Raw genomic sequence first — 21,617 nt, 5'->3', positions numbered from 1 at the left:
CATCTATATTCTGCCTGGAAGAGACTCATTTTAGACCTAGAGACACCTACCGACTGAAAGTAAGGGGATGGAGAACAATCTATTGTATTAATGGGTGTCCAAAGAAAGCCAGAGTAGCCATACTTATATCAGACAAACTAGATTTTAAACCAGAGAAGGGCACTATATCATAATAAAGGGGATATCCAACAAGAAGCTCTAACAATTGCAAATATATATGCCCCCAACTTGATAACACCCAAATATATAAAATCATCAATAATGAACATAAAGGAACCCATTGATAATAATACAATAATACTAGAGAAATTTAACACATCACCTACATCAACAAACATAGTATCAAAAAGAAAATCAACAAGAAAACAATGGCTTTGAATGACACACTGGACTAGATGGACTTAAGAGATATATTCAGAACATATCATCCTAAAGCAGATTACACATTCTACTCAAGTGCACATGAGACATTCTCCAGGATAGTTCACATACTGGGTAACAAATCAGGCCTCACTAAGTACAAAAAGGTTGAGATTAAGCCATGCATATTTTCTGATCACATGCCATGAAACTTGAAGTCAACCACAAGAAAAAATTTGGATAGATCACAAATACATTGAGGTTAAACAACATGCTACTAAAAAATGAATGGAACAAAGAAGAAATCAAAGAAGGATATCAAAGAAGAAATTACAATAATAATGAAAACAAAAACATGACAGTCCAAAACCTTTGGGATGCAGCAAAAGTGGTCACAAAGGGAAGTATATACCAATACAGGCCTACCTCAAAAAAGCAAGAAAAATATCAAAGAAACAATCTAACCTTAAACCTACAGGAGCTAGAAAAAACAAATAAACAAAACCTGAAGTCAGCAGAAGGAAGGAAATAATAAAGTTTGGAGCAGAAAGAAATGACAGAGAAACTAAAAAACAAACAAACAAAAACAGAACAGATCAATGAATCCAGGAGTCGGTTCTTTGAAAAAAATTAATAAAATTGACAAGCCCCTAAACAGACTTTACAAAAAGAAAAAAGACAAAGGACCCAAATAAATAAAATTACAAATAAGAGAGGAGAAATAACAACCAACACCACAGAAATACAATTATAAAAGAATATTATGAAAAACTATATGCCAACAAATTGGACAACCTGGAATAAATGTATAAATTTCTAGAAACATATGAACTACCAAAACTGAAATCGGAAAACATAGAACACTTGAACAGACCAATAACCAGCAAAGAAATTGAATCAGTAATCAAAAATCTCCCAACAAACAAAAGTCTAGGGCAAGATGACTCAATAGGTGAATTCTACCAAACATTTAAAGAAGAGTTAATACCTATTTGTCTCAAACTATTCCAAAATATATGAATGGAAGGAAAACTTCCAAATTCATTCTATGAAGCCAGCATTACTATGATACCAAAACCAGGCAAAGACTCCACTAAAAAAAGAGAGATACAGGCCAATATCTCTGATGAACACAGATGCAAAAATTCTCAATAAAATACGAGCAAATTGAAATCAACAGCACATTAAAAGATTCATTCACCAGCATCAATTGGGATTTATTCGTGGGCTTCAAAGGGTTCAATATTTGCAAATCAATTGACATGGTACACTACATCAATGAAAGAAAGGATAAGGAGCATATGATCCTTTCAGTAGATGCAGGGAAAGCATTTGACCAAGTATAACATCCATTTAGGACCAAAACTCTCAACAAAGTAGGGTTACAGGAAACATACCTCAACATAATAAAGGCCATATACAAAAAACCCACAGCTTCTATCATCCTCAACAGGGAATAACAGAGATTTTCCTCTACATTCAGGAACAAGATATGGAGGATATCCACTGTCACCACTATTAGGTAACATAGTACTGGAAGCTCTAGCCATAGCAATCAGACAACAAAAAAGAAAGGCATCCAAATGGGCAAGGAAGAAGTCAAACTTTCCCTGTGTGCAGATGACATGATACTCTACATAGGAAACCCAAAAGACTCTACCAAAAAACTGCTAGAACTGATACATGAATTCAGTAAAGGTATAGGATGGAAAGTCAACTTACAGCAATCTGTTGCATTTCTACACATCAATAACGAAGCAGCAGAGAGAGAGAGAGAAATTAAGGAATCAATCCCATTCACAACTGCACAAAAATCATAAGACATCTAGGAATAAACCTAACAGAGGAGGTGAAAGACCTGTACTCTGAAAACTACAGTACACTGATGAAAGAAACTGAAGATGACACAAAGAAATGGAAAGACATTCCATGCTCATGGGTTGGAAAAACAAATACTGTTAAAAGATCTGCACTATCCAAAGCAATCTGCATTTAATGCAATCCCTATCAAAATACTACCAGCATTTTTCACAGAGCTAGAATAAACATTCCTAAAATTTTCATGGAACCACAAAAGACCCTGAATATCCAAAGCAACCTTGAAAAAGAAAAGCAACTAGAAGCATCATAATTCTAAACTTCAGGTTATATTACAAACCTGTAGTGATCAAGAGAGTATGGTACTGGCACGAAAACAGACACAGATTAATAGAACAGAATAAAAAACTCATGGGGTGCCTGGGTGGCTCAGTTGGTTAAGCATCTGACTCTTGATCTCTGCTCAGGAAATGGTTCATGAGATCAAGCCCTTTATCAGGTTCTGTGCTGACAGTGAGAAGCCTGCTTGGGATTCTTGCTCTCCTTTTCTCCCTGATCCCCCTCCCTCTCTCTCTCAAAATAAATAAACTTTTAAAAACATTAAAATAATAAAAACCCAGAAATGATCCCACAACTATATGATCAATTAATCTTTGGCAAAGCAGGAAAGAATATCCAATGGGAAAAGACAGTTTATTCAACAAATGTTGTTGGAGAAACTGGACAGAAATATGCAAAATAATTAAATTGAACCACTTTTCAATACCACACACAAAAATAAATTCAAAGTGGATTAAATACCTAAATGTGAGACAGGAAACTATCAAAATCCTACAGGAGAACACAGGCAGTAACCTTTCTGACACTGACCATAGCAACTTCTTACTAGATATGTCTCCTGAGGCAAGGGAGACAAAAGAAAAAAAAATCTATTGGGACTACATAAAAATAAAAAGCTTCTGCAGAGCAAAGGAAACAATCAACAAAACTGAAAAACAACCTACTGAATGGGAGAAGATATTTGCAAATGACTCTCTAATAAGGGGCTAGTATCCAAATACAAAGAATTGACACAACTCAAAATCCAAAAAACAAATAATCCAGTTAAAAAATGGGCAGAAGACATGAGCAGACATTTTTCCAAAGAAGACATACAGATGGCCAACAGACATGTGAAAAGATGCTCAACACTACTCATGATCAGGGGAATGCAAATCAAACCTACCATGAGATATCACCTCTCACCAGTTAGAATGGTTAAAATTAATAACCCAGGAAACAACAGGTGTTGACAAGGATGCAGAGAAAGGGGAACCCTCTTACAGTGTTGGTGGGAATGCAAAGGGGTGCAGCCACTCTGGAAAACAGTATGGAGGTTCCCCAACAAGTTAAAAATAGAACTACCTACAATCCAGCAATTGCACTCCTAGGTATTTACTCAAAAGATACAAAAATACTAATTCAAAGGGATAAATGCACCCTGATGTTTATAGCACCATTATCAACAATAGCCAAATTATGGAAAGAGTCCAAATGTTCATCAACTGATGAATGGATAGAGAAAATGTGGCTCATACACGCGCACACACACACGCGCGCGTGCACACACACACACACACACACACACACACTAGAATATCATTCAGTCATAAAAAAAAAAAGAATTAAATCTTGCCCTTTGCAATAGTATGGATGAAGCTAGAGAGTATTACACTAAGAGACCAAAGTCAGTCAGAGAAACACAAATACCATATAATTTCACTCATATGTGGAATTCAAGAAATAAAACAAATAAACATGTGAGTGGGGAAAAAAAGAGGCAAACCAAGAAACAGACTATTAACTATAGAGAACAAACTGATATTTACCAAAGGGGAAGTGGGTGGGGGGGAAGGGGTTAAATAGGTGATAGGGGTTAAGGAGGGCACTTGTGATGAGTCACTAAATTCTACAACTAAAACTGTATGTTAACTAACTGGAATTTAAATAAATATTTGGGGGGAAAAGATTCTATGAGGAATTATGGCTAAAATTTAGCAGATTAAGATATGGGGTTATAAATTAAAATATCATTAATAGGTATTTTAATATAAGAAACAGAAAAAGAAAGGAATTTCATGATGATACAGATTAAACTGAATAAAAGTGTCCCTAAAGCATAACTATAGCAATCGAGTTTGCAGATGATTCATTGAGTGCCCTGTGGAAGAGCACCTGGGCTATGTTCTGATTTTTTTTCTGAAGTTTTGCTTCCAGGCAAGTGCCATATGGATTGCAAATCAGATAAGGTTTTGTCTGGAACACATCCCGATGTCATTGCCCAGAGAATTTATAGTTTTTATTTCAGCATTCTATAGGTAGAATTCTTTATGTAACTGAGAATTTTTTTAACTTTTACATTTCTGAATTAAAAAATGTAATACATAAAAAATACTATAAAGGCTATAGTCTTTCACCTCCTTCATCAAAATTATTACTAAGTATTTTATTGTTTTTATAATGCTTTGTAAGTTGGATTGTTTTCTTAATATCTTTCCAATAGTTCATTGTTAATGTACAGAAATATGACTGATTCTGCGTATTGATTTTGTATCCTGCACTTTACTTAGTTAATTAGTTCTAATGGGTTTTTTTGGTAGAGTTTTTACAGTTTTCTATATATAAACTCATCATTTGTAAACAGGGACAACTTCCTTTTTCATTTCAATGCTTATTTCTCTTTCTTTTTCTTTTTCCAGGAGTATGTTAGAGGGGGCAAGAGTGAGCACCCTTGCCTTATTCCTGATTTTAGAAGACAAGCTTTCATCTTTTCACGACTGAGTATGATGTTAGCTGTGTGCTTGTCATGTATGGCTTTCATCATATTGAGGTACCTTCCTTCTTTGCCTAATTTGTTAAGAGATTTTTGTTTTCCCATGAAAGGATGCTGAGTTTTGTTAAATGCTTTTTCTGCATATATGATTGTATGGTTTTTCTTCATTCTATTAAAGTGATGTATCACATTTACTGACTTGATGTTAAACCATCCTTGCATCCCAGGCATAAACCCTACTTGAACATGATGTATGTCCCTTTTATACACTGTTGAGTTTGGTTTGCTAGAATTTTCCTGAGAATGTTTGGATTTATGTTCATCAGAGATGTCTACTGTCTTTTTAATACTACTGTCTTTTAATACTATTGTAATTTTCTTTTTTCTGGTTTTTTTGTCTGACTTCGATATAAGGTTAATGTTGGTCTTGTAAAATGAGTTTGAAAGTTTTTCCTCTTCAGATTTTTGTTAAGAGTTTGAGAAGTATTGATATTCTTTACAGATTTTTTATTCTTATTTTTTAAATAAATTATGGAACATTAATTTGCATCTAGGCAGTCAAATTCCACCACTCTTGTTTTTCTTTCTTTCCTTCCTCCCTTCCTCCCTCCCTCCCTCCCTCCATCCCTTTCTTTCTCTTTCTTTCTTTCTTTCTTTCTTTCTTTCTTTCTTTCTTTCTTTCTTTCTTTCTTTCTTTCTTTCTCTTTCTTTCCTTTTTCATTTTAAATAGGCTCCACACCCAACATGGGGCCTGAACTCATGACCTGGAGATCAACAGTCTCATGCTGTACTGACTGAGCCAGCTAGGCACCCAAGGACTGTGCTAATTTCCACGTATTTTTTTAATTCTCTAATTTTCCTCTCATTATCAATTCCTAGTTTAATACCTCTGTGGTTGGAAAAGATACTTGATATGATTTCAATCTTCTTAAAATGTGGCAAAATATATGACCCATTCTGGAGAATTTTCTTTCTTCTTTTTTCTTGTTTCATAAGTGTATATTAGGCCCATTTGATCTATAGTGTCATTCAGTACCTCTGTTTCTTTAATTTTCTGTCTGGTTGATCTATTCATTTTTGAAAGTGGGGTATGAAGTCCTCTGCTATTATTGTATTGTTAATTTTTCCTTCAGTTCCAGTAACATTTGTTTTAAGTATTTAGGTGCTCAGTCTTGCATGTATACATATTTACAAGTGTTATTTCCTCTTGATGAATTGACCCCTTCATCATTATATAGTAACTTTATTTGTCTATTGTGATCAATTTCAACTGAAAGTCTATTTTATCTGAATTAAATATAGCCATTCCCACTCTCTCTTTTGGTTACCATTTGCGTATAATATCTTTTCCATCCCTTTATTTTCAGCCTATGTGTGCCCTTAAAGCTGAATGAGTCTCTTACAGGCAGTATATTTTTGGATCATTTTTTTAATCCATTCAGATAGTCCATATCTCTTAAGTGGAAAACTTAACCTATTTTGCTTAAAGTAATTACTGACAGGTAAAAATTTGCTGTTGCCATTTTCCCCCTATTTCGTAGCTCCTCTGTTCCTTTCTTACCCTCTTTGGTGTCTTCATATGTGATTTGATGACTCTTTGTGATAGTATGCTTTGATTCCTTTATCTTCATCTTTTGTTTATCCATTACAGGTTTTTTCTTTGTGGTTACAATGAAGCTTACAAAAAACATGTAGTTATAACAGTGTATTTTAAGCTGATAACAACTTAAGCTCAATTGCATACAAAAACTCTACACTCTTGCTTCTCTCCTAACATGTTATGCTCTGTCATGGTTTGAATCTTTTTAATATTTTGCACCCATTAAGAAATTGTTGTAACGGAGGAGCCTGGGTGGCTCAGTCAGTTAAGCATCTGACTCTTGATTTTGGCTCAGGTCACAATCCCAGGGTCATGGGATCAAACCTCACATCAGGATCCATGCTGAGCGTGGAGCCTGCTTAGAATTCTCTCTCTCTCTCTCTCTCTCTCTCTCTCTCTGCCCCTCTCCCCTGCTTGCACTCTCTCTCTCTAAAGAAGAAAATAAATTATTGCAGCTAAGAAATGATTAGTTATTTTTTTAATACTACTATCTTTTAACGTTTATACTGGAGACAAAAGTGATTTACATACCACCATTACATGACTAGAGTATTCTAAATTTGACTATATGTTTACCTTTAACAATGAGTTTTATACTTTCATGTATTTTCATGTTGTTGCTAAATGTCCTTTCATTTTAATTTGATGAAGTTCCTTGGGCATTTCTTGTAAGGCAGGTATAGTGGTGATGAATTCTTCCAGTTTCTGTTTGTCTGGGAATATCTTTATCATGCCTTCATTTCTGAAGGAGCAGTTGTTGAGTGTTCTTGGCTGGCAGTGTTGATGTAATGATTCATTTTCTCCTTGCCATTTTCAAAATGATTTCTCTGTCTTTGATTTTTAACAATTTGATTATAATGTATATCAGGATAACCTTTGCATTGATCCTACTTGAGGTACTTTGAGCTTCGTGCACCTGGATGTCCATATCTCTTAAGATTTAGAAAGCTTGCAGCTATTATTTCTTTAAATAAGCTTTCTGTCTCTTTCTCTTTCTCTTCCCCTCTGGTACACCATGGTGTGTATATTTGTCTGCTTTATGGTATTTTACAATTCACATAGGCTTTTTCACTGTTTTCATTCTTTTTTCTTTTTTTTTTGTTCTTTTTTTGCAAAACAGTGCTATTTTATTTGTGTGTGTGTGTATGTGTGTGTGTGTGTGTGTGTGTGTGTGTGTGTTTTAATAATTTATTATCAAATGAGTTAACATACAATGTATACAGTGTAGTCTTGGCTTAGGGAGTAGATTCCCATGATTCATCACTTACATACAACACCCAGTGCTCATCCCAACAAGGGCCCTCTTCAATGCCCATCACCCATTTGCCCCACCCTGCCCAACCCCCCACCCCATCAACCCACAGTTTGTTCTCTGCATTTAAGAGTCTCTTATGGTTTGCCAACCTCTCTGTTTGAAACTTATTTTTCCTTTCCTTACTCATGGTTTTCTGTTAAGTTTCTCAAGTTCCATATATGAGTGGAAACATATGGTATCTGTCTTTTTCTGACTGACTTATTTCACTCAGGATAAAACCATCCAGTTCCATCTATGTTGTTGCAAGTGGCAGAATTTCATTCTTTCTCATTGCCAAGTAGTATTTCAGTGTGTGTGTGTGTGTGTGTGTGTGTGTGTGTGTGTGTGCGTGTGCGTGTGTGTGTGTCTCACATCTTCTATCCATTCAACAGTTGATGGACATTTGGGCTCTTTCCATAATTTGGCTATTGTTGATAGCACTGCTATAAACATTGGGGTACATGTGCCCCTATGAATCAGCACTCCTGTATCCTTTGGATAAATTCCTAGTAGTACTATTGCTGGATCATAGGTTAATTCTATTTTTAGTTTTTTGAGGAACCCCCACACTGTTTTCCAGAGTGGCTGCACCACTTTGTATACCCATCAACAGTGCAAGAGGGTTCCCTTTTGTCCACATCCTCGCCAACATCTGTTGTTTCCTGAGTTGTTAATTTTAGCCACTTTGACTGGTGTGAGGTGATATCTCAATGTGGTTTTGATTTGTATTTGCCTGATGATGAGTGTGTTTGTTGGCCATGTGGATGTCTTCTTTGGAAAAATGTCCATTCATGTCTTTTACCCATTTCTTCACTGGATTATTTGTTTTTTGGGGTATTGAATTTGCTAAGTACTTTATACATTTTTGATACTAACCCTTTATCCACTATGTCATTTGCAAATATCTTCTCCCATTCTGTTTGTTCTGTTGGTTCTGTTGGTTGCCTTTTAATTTTGTTGATTGTTTCCTTTGCTGTGCAAAAGCTTTTTATCTTCATGAGGTCCACTTTTGCTTTTATTTCCCTTGCCTTCCTTGTTGTTCCTGTGACTAATTTCAAATGATTTGTCTTTGAGTTTATTGACTCTTTCTTCTGCATGTTCAAGTCTGCTGTTGAAGCTCTCTACTGAATTTTCTCTGTTAATTTTTCTGTGTTCAATTTGTCAGTTCTGTCATTGTATTCTTCAGCTCCAGGATGTCTGTTTCTTTCTTTCTTATGGTTTCTATTTCCATATTAAACTTTTCATTTTGTTTATGCATTGCTTTCAGGATTTCATTTAGTTGTCTATCTGTGTTCTCTTGCATTTCATTCAGTTTCCTATAATTATTTGAGTTTTTTTACCAGGCAATTCATACATATACATTTCTTTGGAGTCAGTAACTAGAGCTTTATTAGTTTCCTTTGGTGGTGTCTTAGCTGCCTGGTTCTTTATGATATGGGTGGTCTTGTGTACTCAATACATTTGAGTTCACTGTGCATTTGAAGGAGCAAACACCTCTTCCAGTCTTTGTAAACTGGCTTCATTAAATAGGGACCTTCTCTAGTTAGCTACCCTAGGTTGGGATTACCTCCAAAACTGCAGTCTAGCTGGATTGGAGCTAACTCATGTGACTGTTGTTGGGTCCACAGGAGGTTCACATTTGATGAGTCTATTACCAGTAGTTTGAGTGGGCATGGATCCTGCTGTGTGCCTGCATGAACAAGACTGCCTGAAGGACCTTGTTTAAACTATTTTCCTTGTAGACACTATAGACGTGGACCTATTTGTCTCTTAATTCTGTCAAATCTTCTTTCCCAAATTATGACAGTCTGTTATTAGACACATATGCATTTATTATTGTTATATCTTTCTGATGAATTAAGAATTGATCTTTTTAACCATATGAAATACTCTTATTTATCACCAGTGATACTCTTTGTCGTGAATCCAGTTTTGTCTGACATTACTATAGTCACTCCAGTGTTCTTAAGCTGCTTGCATATGTATCTTTTTCCACCCATTCTCTTTAATATAACTATATCTTTATATCTAAACTATTTTTATCTTTATAAACAGTATAATGTTGGGTTTTTCATTTTTATCCATTTTTTAAATGTCTACTTTTATTTCCAATGTTTTCCCCATTAATATTTATTGCAAATATCATTATGGTTGGATTTAGGTCTACATTTTTATATTTATTATTTTTTTATTGTTTCTTTGCTTGTCCCCTGTTTTATTTTTTAAATCCTCTTCTCCCTTTCCTAACTTCTTTAACATTATTTGATTAATTTTAGAATTCCATTTTAATTTACATAATGGATTTTTAGGTGTGTCTTCTTACATTTTTTATGGTTGTTCTAGTAATTATATATATATATATATATATATATATATATATATATAAACTATATTATAACTATCATATAAATATATATTACTTCTTATAGGCTTAGAATATTGTACCACTTCATATAAAATATAGAAAATCTATAACCATGACTTCATTTATCCCTATCCTTTAAGTTCTAGTTCACAAATGTATCATTATAGCTATATACTTATAAAGCCCACAAGAGAGTGATATAATTAAAAAAAAATTTTTTTTAATGTTTATTTATTTTTGAAAGAGAGAGAGAGAAAGAGAAAGCATGTGAGCTGGGGAGGGACAGAGAAAGAGGGAGGCACAGAATCCAAAGCAGGCTCCAGGCTCCAAGCTGTCAGCACAGAGCCTGATGCTGGGCTTGAACTTACAAACCCGTGAGATCATGACCTGAGCTGAAGCTGGATGCTTAACCGACTGAGCCACCCAAGTGCCCCGAAAGTGATATAATTTTTGTTTTAAGTAGTCATATATAATTTTTTTTAGCTAAGAAAAAAGTCTATTTACTAAGGTATTTACCATTTCTAGTGCTCCCCATTACTTCCTGAAGACATTAATTTCACCTAATATAATTTCCTTTTAGTCTGAGAAACTTCCATAAGCATTCTTTGAGTTCAAGTCTCCTGGCAACAAATTCTCTTAGTTTTATCTAAAAATGTCTTTATTTCACATATCCTTGAAAGCAACTTGCACTGGATAAAAAAATATGGATTTTTTTTTTCTTTCAGCACTTTAAAATGTAATTCCACAGTCTTCTGGCCTCCATAGTTTCTGATGAATTATTCAAATTGTTATTCAAACATTGTGAAATGTCTCATTTTCCTCTGACTGCTTTTCAAGGCTTTTCAATTTATCTTTGGTTTTCAGCAGTTTGACTGTGATTTGCCTAAATATGGTCTTCTTCATCATTTGCTCACTTGCTATACACTGAGCTTCTTAAATCTGTAAATATATATCTAACTCTAAATTTGTAAAATTTTTAGGAATACATTCTTTTGCCAAAATGATTTGGCTATCATTGTACATTTTTCTTTGAAGTAATGGGAACCCCCCAGAACTTGGCTGCCAATATCCTGTCCCTATTACAGTTTCTGTGATATGAGTCAAATGGTTGGGGTACCACACCTGAATCTTCTTATTCTGCAATTTGCTTCCATATTTCAAAGAATATGAAAATATGCTTTATTCCAATTCTTTAATGTTCAGTAGCGGTGACTCTTCTTTTTCTGTTTTTGAATTGTTGTTTGACTAGGTATCAAAGGAGATATTAGGATATTTGGTTTGACTCTTCCATTTAGCTGAAAATTTTCTTCTGCAATACATTTCATGAAAAACAAAGTACTAAAATATCTACAATGCACATGTACCTATGTAAAAAATAAAAATAATTTAAGAATATCTTAATTATTAATTATTCTTTCTCTGGAAACATATAGTAATCTTTCTCTGGAAACATATAGTAAAATCTGTACAATTATTGCCAGGAGAGAGACTGGGTTCAGAGTATAAAAAGATTGGCCTTTCATTTCTTTAGCCTTTTTGTTCTGCCTATTTATTACCACTACGTGCATGTGTTATTTTCATAACAAAATAATTTAAAACTAAGAAGCTCTTTACATAAAAAGGGAACGAGTTGCTCTGTTTTCTGCTCAATAAACCTGATTGTATGAATTTGTCTAAGCCCAGAGGCAGGGAGAGGTAAGAAGGTGGATGAAGCCCTACTAGTTCAGGCTATAAGTAGGAAAGCGAAAACAAATACTTGTCACCTGGGAAATGAGGTTCGAACTGCTGACAAAACTGAAAATTTTACTATTTTTTAGAAGCATCAAGATATTGAGCAATTGTGATGTTTCCTTATATGCTTCCATACGATCTCTGATGCCCATCCAAGAGCCATAGGATTACAAAGAATATTTCAGATGGCCTCTGACTCTTCTCAAGTGACATACTCCCTGCATTTGAGCAACTGTGAATAGTCAGTAATACAAAAAAGCTTTATAGTTCTTCAAAATCCAGGCAAGTATAAAACCAAGTAAAATTAGCTGCAATTGTAGATTTCCTAAGATCAAAAACTAGAGGGCCTTGAAGATATTCTGTCTAAAGTTTCCTTCATACTTGAAAGAATTATGATTCTTCTGGGGTTTTCTTAGTACTGTATAGGCACAGGTGCTGGAATCAAGTCCCAACTCTTACTTACAAACACTATTATCTGATGAATTACTTAACCTTCTCTATCTCAGTTTCTTTATCTATAAAAGTCAGAAATATAGTAACCATTTGACAGGATTGTGATGAGAAAAAAGCATAAAGCTGGCATAGTTAGTGTCACAGAATAAACTGACAATGAAAATCAGCAGTTATTAGGATTACTATTAATTTTAGAAAGTCTTTTCTATGGATATATTTACCGAAGTATTAGATATACAATTTTGCATTTCTTCCAAATCTGGATTAGGACTAGAGAAATGGTTTCATTTTCAGTTTGTCAACTCTATACTTCCAGTTCACTCACAGTGGAAAGGCATGTAACAGATGACTGGTGGCTTGTTACACACCCCCACTGCGAGAGGGCAGAGTCTCAGTGATGGTTAGTGCTAAGCCTGACGTCTAGTGCTTTAGCAATAATCATTGATGTCATAATGCTCTGCTACTTAAAACCACTCCAGGCAGCTTTTAGCTTTCTCACCAAATGTCCAATAGCTTTGAGAACCACATGTCCTGGACAGGCCAAATTACAATGTTTTGTTTTACTGTTCATATGAGTAGAGTCCAACTTTCCACACATAAAACATGAAAACAGAAACCTCATACCAATAGTCTTATATTATGGAAAAAGGAAATTATAACTTATTGAGTACTAAATAAATTATTGAGTAAAATTTACTGTGCCAGTACATTTTACATGAGCCATCTCATTTAATCTTCATACAAATACCTAAAGGCACAAATTATAGTCCATATTGTATAAAAGAGGCAACTAATGTTGAGAATGTTTATATTCACTGTCATACAGATGGTTAGTGTCAGAACTGAGATTTAGACCCAATTTCACATGGTGGCCATATTTTTTTTTATTCTTTCTGCCTGTGTGCATAAGAAGATACATCTGGTTCGGCACATGCTCCCGATCATACCCAAAATATGTTGTGAGAGAAGAAGATGCACAAAACATTCAGTTTACTTCCTCGGGTTTGGCAAGGGCTAGAGTCATCACAGTCTTTATTGATTCATGTCACTTTGGATAACCCTAACAATCAATAAGATACCTTTGCATACTGCAAAATTGGAGGCCTTTAGTGATTAACTTGGTATTACCCATGTTCAATATATAATACTAGCAAAAACACATTAATTAGACTTTTTCAAAAGAATGTGATTATCCAGATCTTTTTGAAATGTAATTGTGGAAGCAGATGCCACACAGTTAATGATTAACAGTGCCTTTGCTTACCAGCAATTAATTTTTTTCTTCCGGAAAGCATGCTGATTAGCCAAAGACACTCAGAGTCGGGATCCCATATAGAGGGCTGGGTTTCCAGCCAAGTTTCATGGCAACTCTGTAAATAACAATATGTCCCTCAGACCAGATTCTGAGCCTGCAGGCATCATTATATCACATTTCCCAGCCCTGTGCATTGGCGACTGCCCATAGACTAAAAGCTGGGAAGAAAGTCAGTTAGAAGTGGAAAGAACTTCTGGCTTTTCTAAACTACTACTTCGAATAAGTAAGCAAGCCACTGTGAGAACTATACTTCTAGGTAGCAAGGAATCTCCATTATTCTGTTGCTACTGGTAAGTACTAGGGAAAAAAGGACCAAGTGGTCACCTTCAAAGATTCAGCATGAGCAGATCACAGTCAGAACTCAGAGCTTCTACGGAGAAATCTGCAAGTTTAATAGCCTCTCTCACACTGAGATATCACCTCTGGAAAAGGGGGTAATAATAGTCAGTGAATATGGTTGCCTTGAAAGTTTATTATTAATATGTAAGAAAATATTATCTTAGTTTGGAATACATTTGTGTGAAATTAAGTTTTTTTATTGAAATGATGGATTCCCTCTTTAAGCCTCAACTTCCCAGTTTTTAGAAGATGTAAGCACTTAGGAAACCCATTTAGATTTCCAAGGCTTTAGTTAATTTCGAAAGTCCTGCCCTTGGACTACCATGCCCTGGCTATTTCCCCTGCCTGCTGCTCCTGTAAGTCTGTTGAATTTCATTCACCTGATGGCACATGTTTATAAAGTACTTCATGTGTTTCAATTACTGTGCTAGCCATTCTTTCACACTTCTTGGTAAGGTCACATTTGAGACAGGAGACACCTTTTTTGCACCCTGGGACTGACTGAATGCCTTCAGAAATATGTCCTATTATTATAAAATAGGGTGTATTTTATGCTAATTAGGTCAGTTAACTAAAAATATCCCCCTATCCCACCATGTTTTACATTGTAAAGAAACCAAGAACAAAGATTTTAAATTATTTGTTTGAGCTCCCACAGTGGAGTGGGCCAGAATCAGGACAAAATTTTAGGACTCCTGATGCCAATTTTTGATACTTATTTAATGTGTAGAAAGTACCAAAAACACATTTACCATTTTGTCCATCTGAGATTGTGTGAGAGAGTTAGTGGGGGTTATTTGTGTCACCATTTACTTCCTCTACAGGGTAACAGTAAGCTAGGAAATAGTAGTGAATTTTCTTAAAGTATTTAAAGCTCTTTTCTAACATAACTGAATTAAAAGATTGAAATTACAATCTTTTGAGAATTTATCCAACCATGACAAGTGGGTGTATAAATAGAATACCAATATTAGAGCCCTATAATGTCTCCTTACCTGAACATTCTTCTGAAGCAAAAAGTTTCTCTTTATATGAGGCTTAAGTCTCCCACAGACATCTAAAACTAGGAGGTTGGACTCTCATCAAATGATTAGATTAGCCACTGATCAGCTGTTTCCAAGAGGTGGATCACATGCAAGGGAACTTCTGTGCCCTGTGAAGGATTGAATTTCAGATGTGAGCTATGCTTAAGTCCATTGGCTAATTACTTCCAGTTTCTAGTATTTATTTACAAATCCAACTTCTGAAGTCAATGCCCACATTTCAGAGGACTGCTGGATAGACCCCCAGGATGGCCCCACACACAAATCTAAAAAGATCTCTTTCCTTAAATAATTTAGAAGCTCTCCCTCACTTCCTCCTCCAACAATGGAAAATTCTCAGTGATTCACATTCAAAACTGTAATGTTCCCTCCACATGTAGAAGTCAATCTGTCTTCAAATCCCAACATTTGCTTCCATAACCTTTTCCCACAAGATTACCTTCAGTCCTCTTCTATCCAATCAAAAGTCATCCAGTTGAGCAAGAAGAGTCTTCTGTCTGGAGTCTCAGCCTTTGGTTTCTTTATTTTCTTGCCCAACTTATATATTCAAGAAGATTAACCTCAAGCTTCAAGTCAGGCATGGAGCCTACTTGAAAAAATAAATCAATAACGTACAGCTTTGATCCTCTCTGTCAAAGACACTTAGTGTCTTCCAGGTGCCTGCAAAGCAAATTTCACAGGCTTCAGGCTATCACTCAGAACTGACCCCAGTCAGGCACCAAATTACATTTCCAAGCTTTCTATCCAAACTCCATTCCTTACCATTCCCCATATCCACCAAATGTCTTGGCATATCTAGAGTGATCCCCCTGGGATAGAGTGCTTTCCTGAGGTCTATGTCATTACAGGAGATCCAGTTTCAAGAGAATGTTTCCCAAACCAGCAATTCCAGCCATCCCCCCACACTTCCTACCCCAAGCTAAAACTAATCTCATCTAAATCAGAACTCCCAAAGTTCCCTTTCAGGGAAATCATGGATTCATTTGTTAATCTAAAAGCTTCTTCTGTGTGTGCCTTGTCTCCTTAAACACTGTCAGAACCTTGAGAGTAGGAATTATCAATCATCAATCCTGCCCAAAGGATAACTGACTGAATGATACTAATAACAAATGATAATAATTGCTGACTTATATTGATCACCCAGTGTACAGAGGCACAGAAACATTTCATTGAATCATTGCTGACACATTTTGTCAAATGCTGCTCTGTTACTCTGGATAGCACACCCACCCAGGATGACAGCAGCAGCCTCTCCCATCACCTTACTTCACTTCTCACAATGGACAGCTTCTCTTGAATTTGTATGAAAGCTCAACATATAGACATTTGTCTCCCATATCCAGGACATAGAGAAATGGAGCTGCAGACAGCTATTATGTGGTATCTTCAATCCCATGGCCTTGTCTAAAAACTACCTCACAGAAGTCAGCTCTCCTGTCAGGCTGGATTTTCCTCAAAAGAGTAGGGAATTTGGATGTTTTAAGACAACTCTCACTTTTTTTAATGAGAATACATTTTTTCAAGTTTTTATTTAAATTCTAGTTAGTTACACCTCTCACTTCTTAAAAATAATGTGAGTGGCTTTTAAAAATCTTATTCTGTAGGAGTTTCTTTCCAAAGACATGATCTTATGGTAACATTCAGAATTTTTCAAGAAGGGTCTTAAGACAAATTATAAAGAATACTTGCCTAATAGAAAGAACACGAGTCAAATGCATATTGTGTGCATATTGTGGCAGTTAATGAAAAGATCCTCCCATTAAATTTATAAAATGTAAATTATCTATTGCATCTTTAAGTTCCCAAAGACAACTACCTATAAAAAAGAGCTATTTGTAAAAAAGGGGTAGAGCTTTTACAATATACTGATTTGTGATTGAATAAAATTTATATATCCTTATGGATTTATCCTCATTATTCTACATCTCATTATAAAGTAAATAAAAGACGAATAAGCTGAGGTATCACCAATGTCACTGGCATCCATGGGAAAGGTTGGAGAGAAAAACCACTTATCCGTTCATTCAAACATTTAGTGAGTATGCAAATACTTAGAGCCTAGCATAGAAAAAAGCACAATTCCAGTCCTGAAAGATGTTTACATATGCGGGGAAGATAGACATGAAAATGGAGTATTGTGAGCATGTCTAGCAAGGGTTGAAAAGAATGGAGAAGCAGTGTTTCTTTCAAGTTCAGTATCTAAGTTCTATGTGATGGGGAACTACTTTGGAATGAAGCAACTTTTAGGTGAATGTTTAATGTTTAATATGCTGTGGAGGTGGGGTGGCAATAACCACCTTTTTAAAAATGAAATATGAACTCAGAACTGTGAAAAACCCTCTTATATTGGAAACTAGCTTCAATCAGTAAATTGCCTTCATCAGCTAGAATTCTTAAAAATATTTTAAAATCAGATTAAATGTTTGCTAGAAACAGTCCTTTCTTATTCTTGAGTCCCAGGGGAAAGGATATAAGTACTATCCTTTTGTAGACATCTAGTTTTAAAATACCTATTAGGAATCCTTATGTTTGATTTGGTTTTCAGTTTTGTTTTGATAACTGCATCAAGTAATAAATCAATGGCTAGTGTGAAAAATAATAACTGTTCACAAAATATGTTAGTTAATGAAATCAATCAATGATAAGCTTACTTTCTTACTTTGAATCTACTGTACTGCCATTTATAAAATTCTTTGCGGAACCCTTGGTATTTAAGATTGGAAATTAATTGTCTGATCTTCCAGCTGAAGCAGTTTATGAATGAGATATTTTTGACAGTTTCTTGAAACTTGAATACAATTCAAAGGTTTGGGGTGTTGTTTATTTTTGTTCTCTATGATTTGATAGGCACTTTGACATAATATTTTGTCATTTCATCCACTAAACAATCTCTTGGAATTACTCCTATTTTACTCATGAAGATAAAAGAATCCTAGATTAATTTTTTTTTCTCCAAAGCTCCCACTCTTAGTAAGGAGCAACAGGAGGCTGGGAATGTCCACACAGGGAGGTAATCATTGAACTGAAGAATGAGGAGAAATTTAAAATAGTTCAAAAGGGGAAAATACGCATTCTCATCAGAGAAAATACATGTGAACAAGGCCCAGAGACATAAAATCTTAAAAGAATGATATTTTCAAGAAATTTTTTAAAAAACTGGTTTAAGGAGAGAAGAATCAGATATATGTCTATGAAACATCACTTCAACAGAATTGTGGGGGATGACTGGATGTAGGAGAATTGAGTAATATTAGGACACAACAGGAAAAAAGGTATCTCATATTCATAATTAAGAGTGACCATATATCCCAGTTTGCCCTGGTCAATCCCAGCTTATGCCTGTTCTAAGGTGTAATTATTTTAGCACCCCTTTCTGTCTCAAAAGTGCCCCTGTTTGGATGATAAATTATATAGTCATGCTACTAATTAACAAGCTGATAGAACATATGGTAACATTCACCATCCTGGAATCTCAAGCAAATCTCACCAAGCCACCTGTCTTTGTCTCTGACTTAGGGACAGATGCAGTTTGGTGTCAGAGGTATCATTGCCTCATAGGATTTATTAGAAGCACAATGCAGAATAATGGCTAAAAAACAACAAAATGTCACCAAAGACCATGAAAAACTTCAAAGGAATGAGGTATACACAGTTTCATTCCATATGTCCTGGACAGGGCCCTTCATCAGACAGAACAAAAGCAAGATGTAGAATAACATGCAAATTTGACCCCGTTAGGTGAGCAAATTCTTAAAAGCTACATATGTGCTGGGATACACTTTAAAAATATATATCTAGAGGTAATTTGAGAAAATTGGAGGTGGCTTTTATTTTTCATTTTGTTACTTAGGTAGATAGGTAGAGAAGTAGAATTAAAAATTCAAAGGTGGGGCGCCTGGGTGGCTCAGTTGGTTGAGCGTCCAACTTTGGCTCAGGTCATGATCTCACAATTCATGGGTTCGGGCCCCATGTCGGGCTGTGTGCTGACAGCTTGGAGCCTGGAGCCTGCTTCGGATTCTGTGTCTCCCTCTCTCTCAGCTCCTCCCCTGCTCATGCTCTGTCTCTCTCTCTCTCTCTTTCTCAAAAATAAACACTAAAAAAATTTTTCAAAGGTAAGATGATGATTTGAATGGAAAGATTTACCATTATTTTGATTTATTTTCTACATTTGGAAAAAAAAAACAATTTACGTTGTTGCTCCTAAGAAAGGGAAAAAAAAATTATTGGGTACTTAGGGAATTTTATTTTCTCCTCTTGGAATGATATAAATGGTAGAAGTTATCTCCCTCTAAATTTTCTCTTTCCAACATCCACTTTTTACTCTTAGACTCCAAACTACACTCAAATTCTTGAGACACTTGATAGCACAATCATATAATATCATCTTCTTCTTACAATAAAGGGAAACAAGAAGAGTTTAATGAGAAAGTATATCTGGAAACTAGCGTATACTATATAGCCCTATCCAAATGTGAGATATTTTAATGTTGGTTAAAGTGTCATTGCCAAAACAAACTTGAAAAAGGGGAACAAATCTGGAGGTATCATAATTCCAGATTTCAAGTTATACAACAAAATTGGAGTGATCAAAATTATGGTACTGGCACAAAAACAGGCACATAGATCAGTGGAATAGAATAGAAAGCTCAGAAATAAACCCATGTTTACATGGTCAATTAATGTCTGACAAAGGAGGAAAGAATATGCAAAGGGAAAAAAACAGTCTCTTTAACAAATTGTGTTGGGAGAAACGGACAGCTACATGCAAAAGAATAAAACTGGATCACTGGCTTACACCATACACAAAGATAAAACAAAATGGATTAAAGACCTAAATTTTTGAGACCTGAAACTATAAAAATCTTGGAAGAGAGCAGAGGCAGTAATTTCTCCTACATTGGACATAGCAGCTTTTTTCTAGACATGTTTCCTGAGATAAGGGAAACAAAAGTAAAAATAAAAAAACAAAACTATTGGGACTACATCAAAATAAAAAGCTTCTGCACAGCAAAGGAAACAAACAACAAAACTAAAAAACAACCTACTGAATGGGAGAAGATATTTACAAATGACATCTCTGATAAAGGGTTAGGTATCTAAAATATATGAGGAACTGATACAAGTTAACACTCAAGAAACAACTAATCCAATTAAAAAATGGACGGAAGACATGAACAGACACTGCTCCAAGAAAGAAATAAGATGGTCAATAGACACATGAAAGGACTCTCAACATCACTCATCATCAGGGAAAAGCAAATCACTGTGAAATATCACCTCACAACTGTCAGAATGGCTAAAATCAAAAACCTAAGAAACAACAAGTGTTGGAGAAGATGTGGAGAATAGGAACTCTCATGCACTGTTAGTGAGGATCCAGACTGGGGCAGCCACTGTGTAAAACAGTATGGAGTTTCCTCAAAAAGTTAAAAATGGAACTATCTTATAATTCAGTAATCTCACTACTGGGTATTTACCCAAAAAATACAATAGCACTAATTCAAAGGGATACATGCACCCTTATGTTTATTGCAGCACTTTTTACAATGGCCAAATTATGAAAGCATCCCAAGTATCCATCCATAGATGAATGGATAAAGAAGACATGAGATATATATATATATATATATATATATATATATATATATATATGCAATGGCGTATTATTCAACCATAAAAAAGAATGAAATCTTGCCATTTGCAACAACATGGATGGAGCCAGAGAGTATAATGCTAAATGAAATAAGTCAGACAGAGAAATACAAATACCATATCATTTCACTTGTATGTGGAATTTAAGAAACAAAACAAATGAGCAAAGCAAAAGAAAAAAAAAGGAGAGAGAGAGAGACAAACCAAGAAACAGACTCTTAATTATAGAGAACAAACTGATGGTTATCACAGGGGAGATGGGTGGGTGAAATAGGTGAAAGGGATTAAGAGTATGCTTACTGCGATGAGCCCTGGGTAAGGTATAGAATTGTTGAACACCTGTTGTTATATTGTACACCTGAAACTAACGCAACACTGTATATTAATTATACTGGAATTAAAATAAGAAACAATAAAAAAGTGTCACTGCCCATTTGAAACTGTTAATTCTATTCCATTTTAAGTTAATGTCTGTTTTTTTCCAGAACAGATGAGCCATTTGGAGCTAAACATCTTGATGGTATAATCAGGGAGCATTGGAAAGAGACAGAATGAAAATTAGGAATCCTATAGAGCTACTTTTACAATCTTCATGTATCTTTTCAAACTACGTAATTTCAAACAAGCTCATTATTCTCTTTGAATCTCAGTTACTCATCCAGGCTCTGTGTACTTTGCTTCCTGAACTAAATTCTACACTTTTCTATTTTTCCCCTGGCTCATCCTAATAAATTCAAACTCTGTAGTTCCTGCCCCAAAAGAGTTTATATTAAAATTTTTATGCGCAGAAGAGCTACTGACATTGATCAATCAGCTTCCAATATCTGATGTATTA

The sequence above is a fragment of the Felis catus genome, chromosome E2 (assembly GCF_018350175.1).
Source record: "Felis catus isolate Fca126 chromosome E2, F.catus_Fca126_mat1.0, whole genome shotgun sequence".
In the NCBI taxonomy this organism is placed as follows: Eukaryota; Metazoa; Chordata; class Mammalia; order Carnivora; family Felidae; genus Felis; species Felis catus.
The sequence above is the reverse complement of the archived record's forward strand: the minus strand, read 5'-3'. Positions refer to the sequence as shown.